Here is a 13068-nt window from a genome sequence, read left to right as displayed (position 1 = left end):
CCATGGCCCCAACTCTGCCTCCGTGGTCACATGGCCTCTTTCTTGTGTGCCCTCTCACTTGTCTGTGTGTCTCTCTCAAAACTCCCTCTTTTAAGGACACGTGTGATTGCATTTAGGGCTCACCTCTTCCAGGGTCAGCACCTCCACTCAAGATCCTTAACATAACCGATACTTTGCCTGTAAGTCAGCATACACAGGTTGCAGGGTTTTGACGTGGGACCTTTGGGGGTCTGTTTTTTTTTTCCCCTAGCACACTATGTGTAGTAAAACCGTGTGGAAGGGCCTCCAATGTCCTCAGGTTAGCCTTTGACTGGTCCTCCCCCATGTTGTCAGTAGCCAGTTTTGCATGTGTCTAAGGATGGCTTTCCTAGCAGAACTTCTCCAAGAGATCAGACTCATGGTCACATAGTGAAGTGATATGAAAAAGAGGTCGTGTCAGTGTCACCCATGCAATTAGAACCTCATCAGTGTGGCCAGTCATGTGAGTCTCTGCGATTCCTGCTCTTTGAGGGCTGGCGTTTGCAGCAGGGACAGAAAAAGTCCTCAAGTGTCAAAGGCTAATTAATACGGTATCTTTCTTGGGATATTATATCCCATAATAGTGGTTGAGATGAAACATGAGCAAGTAGATAGTAAAACCAATTCATGGAGAATACCTAAAGTCCAAATAACCACATTTGGTTGGGGACTATATGCATTTAATCACCCAAATGTAGAAGGTCTTTGAAATGAGGATACTGGCAGTGAGACATCGAGTAACACATGAGATCATGAAGTTAAAGCTGTTCATGCTGCCTGTGTACCTGATGCCTGAAAGCAGCTCCTAGTTAGAGCAGGTTTGCACCTTTCCAGATCTTTCTATATGATATGTTTTGTTATACTTTGATTTACATTTTTTTTTTTTAGTGGAGGCACTGGGGATTGAACCTAGGACCTCACACATGCTAAGCATACTCTCTACCACTGAGCTATACCCTCCCCCGTTGATTGCCTTTGTTTGCATGTGCTGTGGTCTTACTGTTTGTGTCCTTCCAAAAATACATGTCAAAATCCTAAGGCCAGTGTGATTGTATTACGGGCCTTTGGGAGATGATTAGGTTATAAGGGTGGAGCCCTCATGAATGGGATTAGTGTTTTTATAAAAGGGCCCAGAGAGCTCCCTAGGCCCTCTCACCACGTGAGGATACAGGGAGATGTCTGCAACCTGGAAAAGGGCCTTCAGAACCTGACCATGCTGGCAACTTGAACTTGGACATCCAGCCTCCAGAACTGTGAGAAATAAATGTTTGCTGTTTATAAGCTACTCAGTCCATGGTACTTTGTTACGGCAGCCCAAATGAATGAAGGCAGCTCAAATCAGTCTGCTTTCCTCCAGTGCACATCCGTCTTTCCCTTCAGAAGGGATAATGGAATTAAGAGTCAGAGGGCCTGCCACTTGCTGACGACCACTTGCCAACAATCAGTTCTCTCCTTTTGTTCTCAACTTCTTCATCTGTAAAATGGAAAGCCATGTAAATATCAATCTCACAGGGCTAGTGTGTCAATCTAATGAGGCAACACATAAGGAAGTCCACTTTAAACTGCACTTGTGTAAGTAGTCTTCCCATCACACCATCACAGGGGCTGTGTTGCCTGGACTTCTGTCTTCAGCACTCAGTGGAGCACTTGGTTACATGGTCTTGTGTTTTTCAAATGTGTAAGTGTTTCCTTTCCACCAGTTTATTCAGTGTTTAATGGCACAGACCATGGATCACACATTACCCACTTTTGTATAGTATTTGCAGTGCTGCTGGGCCAGTAGCAATGCTCAGCAAATTCTTATCTGGGTAGAGATAAGAATCTTGGCTTCGTGTGGGGTTTTGACAGTTGCTCTTTGCTCCACGGTAAAGTGCTCATACTAAGATGTGCAAAGAAATCACCCAAAGAGCTTGATAAAAATGACCGTTCCCTGACCCCAGCACAATAACTCCATGTTAGCAGGGACCGGGAATCTGCATTTGAAAATAAATCAACTAATATAACTTATTATTAGTTATGTTTATATTGTTATATCTTTTAAAAAGTAAAAGCATTAAAAGCTGAGAAAACATATTCTTTGATAGTCACAGATCTTAAGCAAGAAATCATGTTAGGTGTTACAAATATATTTACATATATTTACATCCACTTTTTGTCTTGTTATGTAATTCCATCTGGCAGAGGGCCTTATCATTATGCATGTGTGTTGATGGAGATGCCAAGGAGACAGTTATATTCTCACTCACAGGGGGAAGGTGCACTGTCTGCTCCTTGACTGTGGCATTATCCTCATTGTCTTTTGTCTTCCCAGCTAGCAGTGTGCCTGAAACTTCTGTCAACTTCTACAATTCTAGCTGCAGTTGTGGACAAGCAATCCATGTTATGTCTGTGCCGCTGTGGTTCATGGAGAGCAGATTCTGAATTCTCTCTGTCTCTCTGTTTCTCCATGTCTATCTCTCCCCCTTTCTCTCAAGATCCAGATTGGTATAGATGTTGTAACTCACACCCCAGATGCTTTTGAGCAGGCACTAGGGGAAACACTGCACTAGGAGCAGACAAGGAGCCAGTCACTCTGATTTTTATCAGCTGAGCTATGTTTGGTGAACTGGAAGAGAGGAGGTGGCTATATATAAAAATAGATAAAAAACAAATTTCCTCTGTATAGCACAGGGAACTATATTCAACATCTTGTAATAACATTTAATGAAAGAGAATATGAAAACAAATATATATACATACATTCAGAATGCATGTGTGTGTGTGTGTGTGTATGTGTATATATATGCATGACTGGGACATTATCATGCACACCAGAAATTGACACATTGTAACTGACCATATTTCAACTAAAAAAAAAAGACAGAAGAAGTGGTTTAAAAGATAGGAAGACAAATATGCAAATGATAGGTGTTCCTGGAGGAAATTGAATCTGGAGTTGGTTCACCTGACACATGTCCCAGGAGTTTTATTTTGGAGCGGTGCTGAACATGATGCTGACATTCTGAGCAGAACACACTAGGATAATCAGATCTATTTCCATTCAAGAATCATTTTTGGAAATCTCGGTGTCACTACTTACACATTTTCGGCATGGAGTGGAACTATTTGTGACGAAAAGGATGGCAGTAGTGATTTCAGACTTAAGACATATCCTACTAGGATTTTTAAAATCTGATTTTGCATGTTATAGAGAGATGGTTCCAAGTTGTGTCTCTTAGATTTAGAATAACATGTGGACGAAGGTCAGTATTATTCCCACCAACCGCAGGCTTGTTAATTCACAACTGGAAGAAATGAAAAAGTCAGGGACGCATCAATCTTTCATGACCTCTAGCTGAAGCTGCCAGCCAGTAAGTTCACGGAGCTCTTGAATTCCTTGCTTGCAGATTGACAGGTGTGCCAAACGTTAGTAACAGTGGTTATACAGTGTGTGCCAGTTAAAGGGGGGCTTTGCTATGGAGAATATCAGACTCAAGAGGTGAGAGATTGGTGGGAGGATAAATGGAAAAGAGAGACGACTAACTATAATAGAGGACTTAAATCCCCAAAGACTTCAGAATGCACTCAACTGAGACTTACATTAAATCTTGAGTTACTTGTCTGCCTGGATCGTTTTTCTGCCAGTAGATCTTTGACTGTGTGCTTCACTCTCACGCCTTGATACACTCGTTTGCTGTAGTCTCCTGGGACTTAAGCAAATGAAATGGTAACAATCAAATGTGGATGGCGTAATTAGGTTAACCTCTCCAGGGACGGATGCAAGGGCTAATCACAATGATGATATTTTCTTGTCAGAATGACAGACTTGAATTTGAAGTGGCTTCAGCAGAGGTCATTTAATCTTATCTCCTGGTCTTTGAGGGAGACTGATCCAAGTTTGGCTTAAGAGAAAGAAACACTTTTTCATCTTTTACACAACAGCTCTTCAAAGTGTCCTCTTTTTTGCACTCTTGATTTGCTAAGATTTACTCCAGAAAGATTTATAATTTATGCTTTAATTGCCAGATCAGGGATTGGCTGCAACTTGAAATAATGCTTAGGTCATGTTGCAAAAGTTAGATTTGCATGATTCAGGTTACAGAGTGACATATTCCTGCTGCATCATATTCAACCTGATGCTGGGTGAGCAGGTCAACTGGACTGTTTTAAGAAGGTACTGTCCTAAAGGAGAAAGTTGTTACCTATTCATAGCACTAAATTAAGTATTTTTTAATTTTTGAAAATCCATTGATTCAACATGAGTTACTGATTTGAAACTAGGCTAAGGATAAGGGAAGAGTTATTCCTTCATTTTAACAAACATTTGTTGAGCACTTACTACATGTTCTTACTGAAGATATTATCGTGCTTGGTAACTTACATGAATTACTCCATGTGATCCATTTTACAGATGAAGAAACTGAGGTCTGAGGCTAAGTTATTCATCTCATAGCTGTTAATAAGCAATTGAACTGGGATCCAGATTTAGGTCAGATTGTAGTTCTAATAACCATAGAAATCTGCTCTTTTCACCATGAGGAAATTACAGAGATAATGGACTATAGAGAAATATATTTCCCCAAGGTTCTGAAATTGGCAACACTGCCTCTAAGGATTGTGAATCTAGGATTGACTAATGAGTCAAATCTCATTACAAAAAGAATAAAAGGAAGAAAGGAAGAAACCCAAACCAAAATGAGAGGTAGAGAGTTGCACAGGATGACAGAAGCTGCTGAATTAGCCACTGACTTGGGGAAAGTCACAGTCTCTTGGCCCTGCTTTCTTCATCTGTGAAGTGGGTATAATAATCTCTCTGAACCTGATGGCAGGATTTTATAAAATATGCATATGAAAATGCTTTGAAAACTATCAAGTTAAATACAAAATGCCTGTACAAAATGAAGGAGAAAAAAAAATCTAGGTTTCAAGACAATTTATTATTTAATTCAAATAAAGCTACATGTAACCTGAAAGTTATTTGACTGGTCCTTTGGGTCTAATTTTGACGAGATTTTGTCTGTCTATTTTTTTAATTAAAGCATGAAGAATTTCTTTCAAATCAGCCTCAAATTTAAAGCTTAATGATCTTATGTCTGTTCCAAAGGAATCCAAGCATTGCTCTTAGAATTGTGTGTGATGCTTTATTGTTTTGGGAAAAGTCTAAGGCTACATTTATTCCTCAATAATTTAGTGAGTTTTTTTTTGTTTTGTTTTGTTTTGTTTTTTATGTGTCAGGCATGGTGTCAGAGCTGAGGATAAAAAAGGACATGCTATCTGGTGGGAGGAGAGAAATACTTAAAATAATCATAATGCAAATATGCTAAGTATAATCACAGAAATATGCCTGAACAGAGTATCTGGAAAAACACAGAATGTGTCAATTCTTGTGAGGGTTGGGAGGGAGTTAGGGAAGGCAAGGTGATAGTGGAGGTAAGAGGTATGTGTGATGGTAAATAGGCAAGAACATTCCAGATATAGAGGCAGCATGGGCAAAGAGCTGGAGTTAAGAACAGAAAGAGACAGAAAATGAGGCTGGGAAGGAAATTAATAGGACTCAGTCAGGAAGCTTCTTGTGGGTCAAGGAGTTTGGACTTCATCTGTCTGCAGTAAGCCAGGAGGCTTCTAAGCATGGGAGTAGTGTAGTTGTATTTGCATTTTAGAGAGACTTTTCTGGCAGCTGTGTGAAGGATGGATTTAAGAATCACAAAAGAAAGAGAGAGAAAAATACCATATGATGTCATTCATATGTGGAATCTAAAAAAAAGAAAAAAGAAGATGCTAATGAACTCATCTACAAAACAGGAGCAGGCTTACAGACACAGTAAACAAACTTATGGTTACTGGGGCAAAAGGGATTGGGAATGGATAAATTGGGAGCTTGAGATTTTGCAAATATTAACTACTATATATAAAATAGATAAACAACAAATTTCTTCTGTACAGCACAGGGAACTATATTCAATGCCTTGTAGTGACCTATACTGAAAAAGAATATGAAAATGAATATATGTATGAAACATTATGCTGTACACCAGAAATTGTAACTGACTATACTTCAATTAAAAAAAAATCAAGAAGCCACAGGAAGAACGGTAAGGAGGATTCTAGGATAATCCAGGGAAGAGGTCTTAGTGGTCAATCAGACGGCAAGGAGACAGTAGATCTGGAAATTATTTAGATGTAGGAGGGAAAGGAGAAGGAAGATTCAGCGATGATTCTCGGGCTTCCATCATTGGTCTGTATACGTAAGTTTCATATATAAGTTGCATACGTAAGTTTCAGAGCCATTGTAATTTAAAAAAAAAAAATATATATATATATATATATATTTATTTATTTATTTATTTATTTATTTATTGAGTTACAGTCATAATATTGATGTTAATGAAACCAGGAAAGAGAATGAGCTCTCTTGGCAGAGTGTTTGAAATGCAGAGTCGTAAAATGGTGCACAGAGAAACCGTATGTATCTGGCACATTGGAATCAATGGGCCAGGCGACTCCCAAAGGCTGAGAGGGTCAATATCTTGGGAACTCCAACAATGCTGATTCCTGACACACTGGATGGGAAGTTCTGGGCTAAACGGCTAAAGATGCAAGCCTAGGGAATATCCACATTTGAAGGGTTGTCAGAGGAGGAGAACCCTAATGAAGAAGAAATGGTTGGAGAAAAAACAGAATAAGACAGGGGAATAAAGCATCACAGAATTTGGGTGAAGGGATTTCAAGAAAGAAGGAGAAAGTATGAGGTCCAGTAGAATTGTCCAGGAAGACAAGGAAGCAGAGCATCCATTGCTTTCAGTTCAGTGATTGGTGCTGCCTTAGCAAGGGCAAGTTTGGAAGCAGGGGGTAGCTGGAAGCCAGCTAATAATGTCAAGGGTGAGGGTAGAAGCAAGGAGGGGGACTACTTCCTAATGAAGTCTGAATGAGAAAGGGAAGCTGAAGACTGGATGATAATTGGAGAAAACGACAGGGTCAAGGAGGGTTTGCTTATGTTTTTAAGTCTACTTAATGAATTCATGGGTAGGGGATACTTGAGGGCATCTGAACCCCAAGAGGGAGGGGCTAAAGAACTAGGAAAGAGGGAGAAAATGATGGAAGGAGATCTTGAAGAGGAAGTGAGAAATTGGGGTCAAAGTCACAAGTTGGCTCTGAAACCCTCAGCCTGGAATAAAGAAGGGCAGGGAAGGGGTGGTGCCCGGGTGGTATGGTCAGTGACTCAGACGTCTTTAGTGCCCATCCAGTGGCCTGGAGTAGGAGAATGACTCAAGCACTAAAGGTCAGAACAAGGCATGAGTCAAAGCCAGATAGAAAAGTCAGAGTGAGACTATGCACCAGCATCCTCAGTGTGTGAACCCCAGACCAGGAGCAACAGCATTGCCTGGAAACATGTTTAAAAAATGCAGATTCTTGTGTCCTGCTTCAGATGAACTGAATCAGAAACTTGGGGTGGGTGGGCACAGCAGTCATGTTTTGACAGACCCTTCAGGTGATTCTGACGGTCTCTGAAGTTTGAGAACCACAGATATTCATAAGAGTAAGGATTTTATAAATTTCCTCATGGAGGTGGAGGTCCGCTCTAACCTAGGCATTCCTAGCTGAGCAAAATGGGGAACATCTGGCTTAGGTCTGAGGAGTTCGGGGGCAAGTTGAAGAGGTCCAGGCTGATCCTTTGTGTGTTTGCAGACAGTCTTGGTTTCACTTTTCCCAAGGGCTTTTTAATTGATGATTTCAATCTGGATTATCTATGCTTTACGTGTATGCCAAAAAGCCTAGAGGAAATACACTTATTCTACATAAGTTTAACAAATAACCATGTGTGATTAATAGAGGAATAAAGTTCATGGGATAGCAAACAGGTAGATCAAAACTTCTGAAGTTTTGCCATAAAACCATCAGTCTTATGTACATTGGCATCGACTTTAGTGCAAAGTATGGGGTTCTATGCCACAGGGGATGCAAAATAAGTTTAGAACATGTAACAGATGTCCTCAAAGACAGCCTGTTTTAGTGAGAGAACCAAGACATTCACATGTGAAGGAGTAGGGGCCGGGGGAAGAGTATACTTGGTTTGTTGATGAAAACTTTGTGGGAAAGGTTGGGACGTAGGCTGGATTTAAACGGATGTGGAGGTTAGGAGGAGGGAGAAAGGCCTCGTAGACATTAGGCATGGCAGAAGACAAAGTAGAGGTGGGAAAGAACAAGGCATGTGTAGAAGGGGTAAGGAATGGAGAGTAATTGGAGTTAATGGATTTAAATGCCATTGATATATAGATGATGTTCAAATGGATATCCTGAGCCCGACCTGTCCTGGACTTTAAACTTGGATGTCCATCCATGTGAAGACACTTGGATGTCTAGTAGACATTTCGACTCCACATGTCCAAATCTGGACTCCATTCTTCTCTTCCATATTTGTTTATCTGAAGCATTCTTATCTCAGTCGATGGCAACTCCATCCTTCTAGCTGTCCAGTCTCAAAGCTATAAGTCATCCTTGGTTCCTCCCTTTCTCTCATACTTCACAGTCTATCCTTTAGGACTTTCCAACCATGCTACCTACAAAATACACTCAGAATCTGCTGACTTTAGACCAGTCTATATCCACACAGCAGCCAAAGTTATCCTTTAAAAAAAGAAAGTCTAATTGCTTCACTTCTCTTCTCAGAATTGTATGATGGCTCCCCAATTTACCCAGAATAAAAACCAAGGTCTTTACAACGGCCCCCATATAACCTTGCTCCTCCAGACCTCTGATCTCATCTCGTAAGACCCTCCTGTACTCCAGCCAGTTTCTGAAATGCATCAACCACCCGACTCCTGCCTTAGAACCTTCGCATTGGCTGTCCACTCTACCTGGAATATTCTTCCCCCAGCTATCCACGTGACTAAATGCCTTCATCTCCTTCAAGATTTGGCTCAAATGTCATTTCCTCAATGAGAGCATATTTAAACTTGCACCTTCCCCATAAAAAACTCCTAATCCCCTTTGCTCTATCCTACTTTTCCGTTCTATGTAGCCCTTGTCACTTTATAATGCCTTATATAATTTTTCCAAGTTTATTGCTTATTGTCTCTCTTTTGCTTACTAGACTGTAAGTTCCATGAGGGTAGGGACCTTTGCTTGGTTTTACTCATTGAAACATCTTTAGTGTCAATGCCTATAACAGTGTCTGGCACCTAGTAGGCCTTCAGTAGATATTTGTTGAAAGCATCTTTTTTTTTTTTTTTTTTTTTTTTTTTTTGGTTAAGAATAATGAAAATGTTGAAGGTCTTGAAAATCAGGCTGTAAAAATGGATACTTTATGTTGTAAGTGATGGAAACCACTAATATTTTTGAGCAGGAGTGTAGCATGAGTTTATCATATTTTTAGGAAGATTTGGAATCCTTTTTTTGAAGATTAATCTGAGGGCAGATTGCAGGATGGGTTGAGGATGAGGAAGCAGAGAGGATGGGAAGTGACAAAACAGAGGCAAATCAGAAACATTGGAAGTGACAAGGAAAAAGGCAGATTTCAGAGAACTTTCAAAAGAACACACACACACACACACACACACACACACACACACACACACACGACTACCATGATCAAGAAGAGAAATCAAGAAGGCAGGGAAGAGGGTTGGTTTGGATGTGGAAATAAGAGCTGTTTTGAATATGTTGACTTCGAGGCTGTGGTGGCTTAATCGAGTAGAAATACCCTATAGATAGGGCGAGAACTTTGACCAGGTTAGACCTGTACATCTAAGAAGCATCTTTACAGCTATGGTAACTAAAACTACGGAAATCAACGTCTCCAAGGAAGGTTTTGTAGCAAAACAAGAGTAGAAATCCAAGCACCGAGCCTTAGGAAAAGGCTATAGTTCTGATGCCTAGGGGAAGGCACGGGCTGCGGCCGGCAGGGGCAGAAGGGGGAAGAAGAGGACAAAAATGTAGATATGTGATGTGATGTCGCAGAGCGGTAGCAACAGGGAAATGAACGGAAGAGGGGCTGTAGAGAAAGAGGAATAATCAGCCGTGTCAATCATCTGGTACCTAGTAGCTGCTCAATAAAGACTTGTGGAGTAAATAAAATGCCTGAGAGAAATTGAGGAAAATGAAGGCAGAGAAAGACCATAAGGTTGGAGAGATCTTTAGATCTTTAGAATGTGGGAGAGAGCAGTTTCAGAAGAGGTGGGGATGAGCCCTTTCTCTGGGGCTTCATGGGAGCATGAGACATAAACAAAATAGAAACAATAGGGATAAACCGTGCTCTGAAGCAAATACAAAAAAGCAAATACATTTTACACAGTATGTAAGGTGTGTTAAAATAAATTTTAAGTGAGAGATGGAACCTAGTAAAAATTCTTTGAACTATCACCTGGATTATTCTTCAGGCTTTTGAGAATTCTCAAAAGTTCCTTAACCTACCCTACCCTCCTTTTGTTGTTTTTTTTTTAAAGAGGAGTGATATTTAGAGTTTAAAAATGTTGCCAGTATTCCTACTCTCAAACATTTCTCCCCCACCCTGTGCATTGTTTCTATTTAAAGAATTCACACCTGCATAAACCAGGAGCACTTAAGAGGCTTTATTCAAATACTCTAGATACAAACTTGCATTCAGATCAGTTGTTGAGAAAACAAGACGTGTGTTTCAGGAGAAAAAGCACAAGCAAATTTACTGCTAAGAATCAACTTACCTTTTATAGAATTTGGGAAAAAAAAAATTCATGCTGTTGTCTATTACGACCCTGTATATGCAGCAAATTGTCTCAGTCCCGCCCTCTCCTCATTCCTGACCCCTCTGATGAATTTCACCCTCCTTAGATTTAATGATGCTGTTGCTTTAATAGTGGTTCTGAAAATTAAATATTTTCTCCATCAAATCAAACTCATATATTTGGAAATTGGCAATTTGAAATGTGAGCAATTCCTAAACTGTTTTTAGTCATTAAATATCAAATACATTTATGATATCTGATACACCTTATTTTACTACTTTTGATGACATTCTCTGGGATGCATTTTTTTTACCTTTACATTCTTTAGTCTCCAAGCAGGTTTGGAGGGAATAAAGAGACAGTTTGAAACAAACAAACAAAAAAATCCCATAGCTTTAGAAAACAATTCAAATTTTGAATTACAGCATTAGACAATGGTAAAATTAAGATAATAGATGGTGTCTCTCTGAGTTGTAGTCCCTCAGGGCACGAAATACAGGCACACTCTCACTCCAGAAAGACAGAGGAACAATCTTGAATGCTGGACTACTGGTGGACAGCATCTGTGTTTGTTTCACTTCTCTGCCTGTCAGGGAATTGCCAAGAATGAGGTCCCGGATGGGCCAGTGGGGATACAGTGTGTTGGCCCACTGTCTGGCTTAGGTGCTGGCCCTGGGGCTGTGGGTACCCCTCTCCTTACCCCACTAACCCAGCTCAGCCTGTCTTGCTGAGGGCCAGAGTCCTCTCCCCAAGGAGAGGCAGATGCCCACGTAGTGCCAGCTCTACACCCACTGGAGGCTCAGCATTGGTGGTTCTCCTAATCTGGGGAGAGGATACCACACTAATGTTATGATGGGAAACCTCTAGGAGAATACAAGGGAAAATGAGTCCAGCAATTAACCTTGAAATATTCAAAACATTCATTAATACATATTACTTATAAAATGTTACATTAGAAGTAATGACTGAAATTTTTAAAGTGGAGCCAAATTAGCTACTGGGTTAGGATTTTGTAGAAGTTTGGTTTGCCCATCCCATAGGCACCCACAATTCCCTCCTGATAGCCACCCCGCCCCCCACCCTTTAAGCCTCAGAGCTGGATCCCAAAACTTAGCACTTCTGTCAATAACGAATTCCATATTGCAGAAGGGAGATGCTCTCTTGGCTCCATTTATCTTTTGGGATCAGACTTTGAGGAGCTGTGGTGTATTAAAAATACTAATTTTTCTTTCAAGCCACTTTACAAAGCATTTAGAGAGTATTTCTTCTATCATCATTTACTAACATTTAAAATGCTAATTTTTTAGTCTCAGAATTGTCCCTGAAAGGGTTTACTCTATCTTGACACTAACATTTGTATCCTTAGAGTGGACAAACCAGGAAAGATCTATATACAGTTTGAATTCACGAAATAAAAGCACTTTCTTACCATGTGTATGTAGAAAGTCCTTCATTCTTAATCTTAAGAGCAGGATGCATGAATAAAAGATATTTCAAGTTCTATATAAATGTGGATTCCTCTCCAGCACTTTCCTTATAACTGAAGGCTTTTAAGTTGTTACACTTAATATAAAACTTCACTATACTGGAAAAGAATGCTTTAATGTCCAAGTTCTCATTTGATAAAAATAATCTTCAATAGAATTGATCTTTCAGAAAACGTATCTCCGTAAACTCTACACCACAAAATAAATCTAACAATTAGTCATTAAATGTGACTAGAATTATGAAACTCTTACCACAAGTTCTAAATTGTTGGTCTCTAGTCTATGTTTTTATACTTTTATGTATTCTAGCCTGAGTTAGGGCTATTTCTTTTTGTCCTTTGCTTTATGTGTGACTTCGTGATGTCAAAGTAAACGTTAGGATTATTAAAGTTAAAAAAATTTTAAATAATTGACATTGACTCACCACTTTCCATGCTGGATGGTTCTGGTGAATTTCCTTCTTAACAGCAATGTAGGATTTTTGGTGAATGGTGTATTTTCCTCGATAAGGGCTCCTGGTTAGCCTGATTCTGACGGGAAAGGCTTCTGTACACGGTAGTGATGCTTCTGAAATGACTTGCTTTTGATTTGATTAAATGCAAATCCTTTGGTGTCTGTTTCTCTACAATTTGCATCACCAGTGTAGATTATAGATGAAGATACTTTTTTTTTCTCTCTCCAAGAGGATTTTTATTCCATAGCAATGACTTTCCATTGGGAACAAACACTCTTAAAGGTTTATTATGGAAACAAGGAATCCATTCTTTGTTTTACGAACAGCAGTGGCATCTTCTATCCCTTTAATACAGTTAGGTTTTTAAAAATATTATGTATGAAAAAGCCATTATTTCCCAGTAGGAAATATTGGTACTATGCCATTAATG

This window comes from Camelus dromedarius, chromosome 34 (genome assembly GCF_036321535.1).
Source record: "Camelus dromedarius isolate mCamDro1 chromosome 34, mCamDro1.pat, whole genome shotgun sequence".
Taxonomy (NCBI): domain Eukaryota; kingdom Metazoa; phylum Chordata; class Mammalia; order Artiodactyla; family Camelidae; genus Camelus; species Camelus dromedarius.
Note: the sequence above shows the minus strand (reverse complement) of the source record.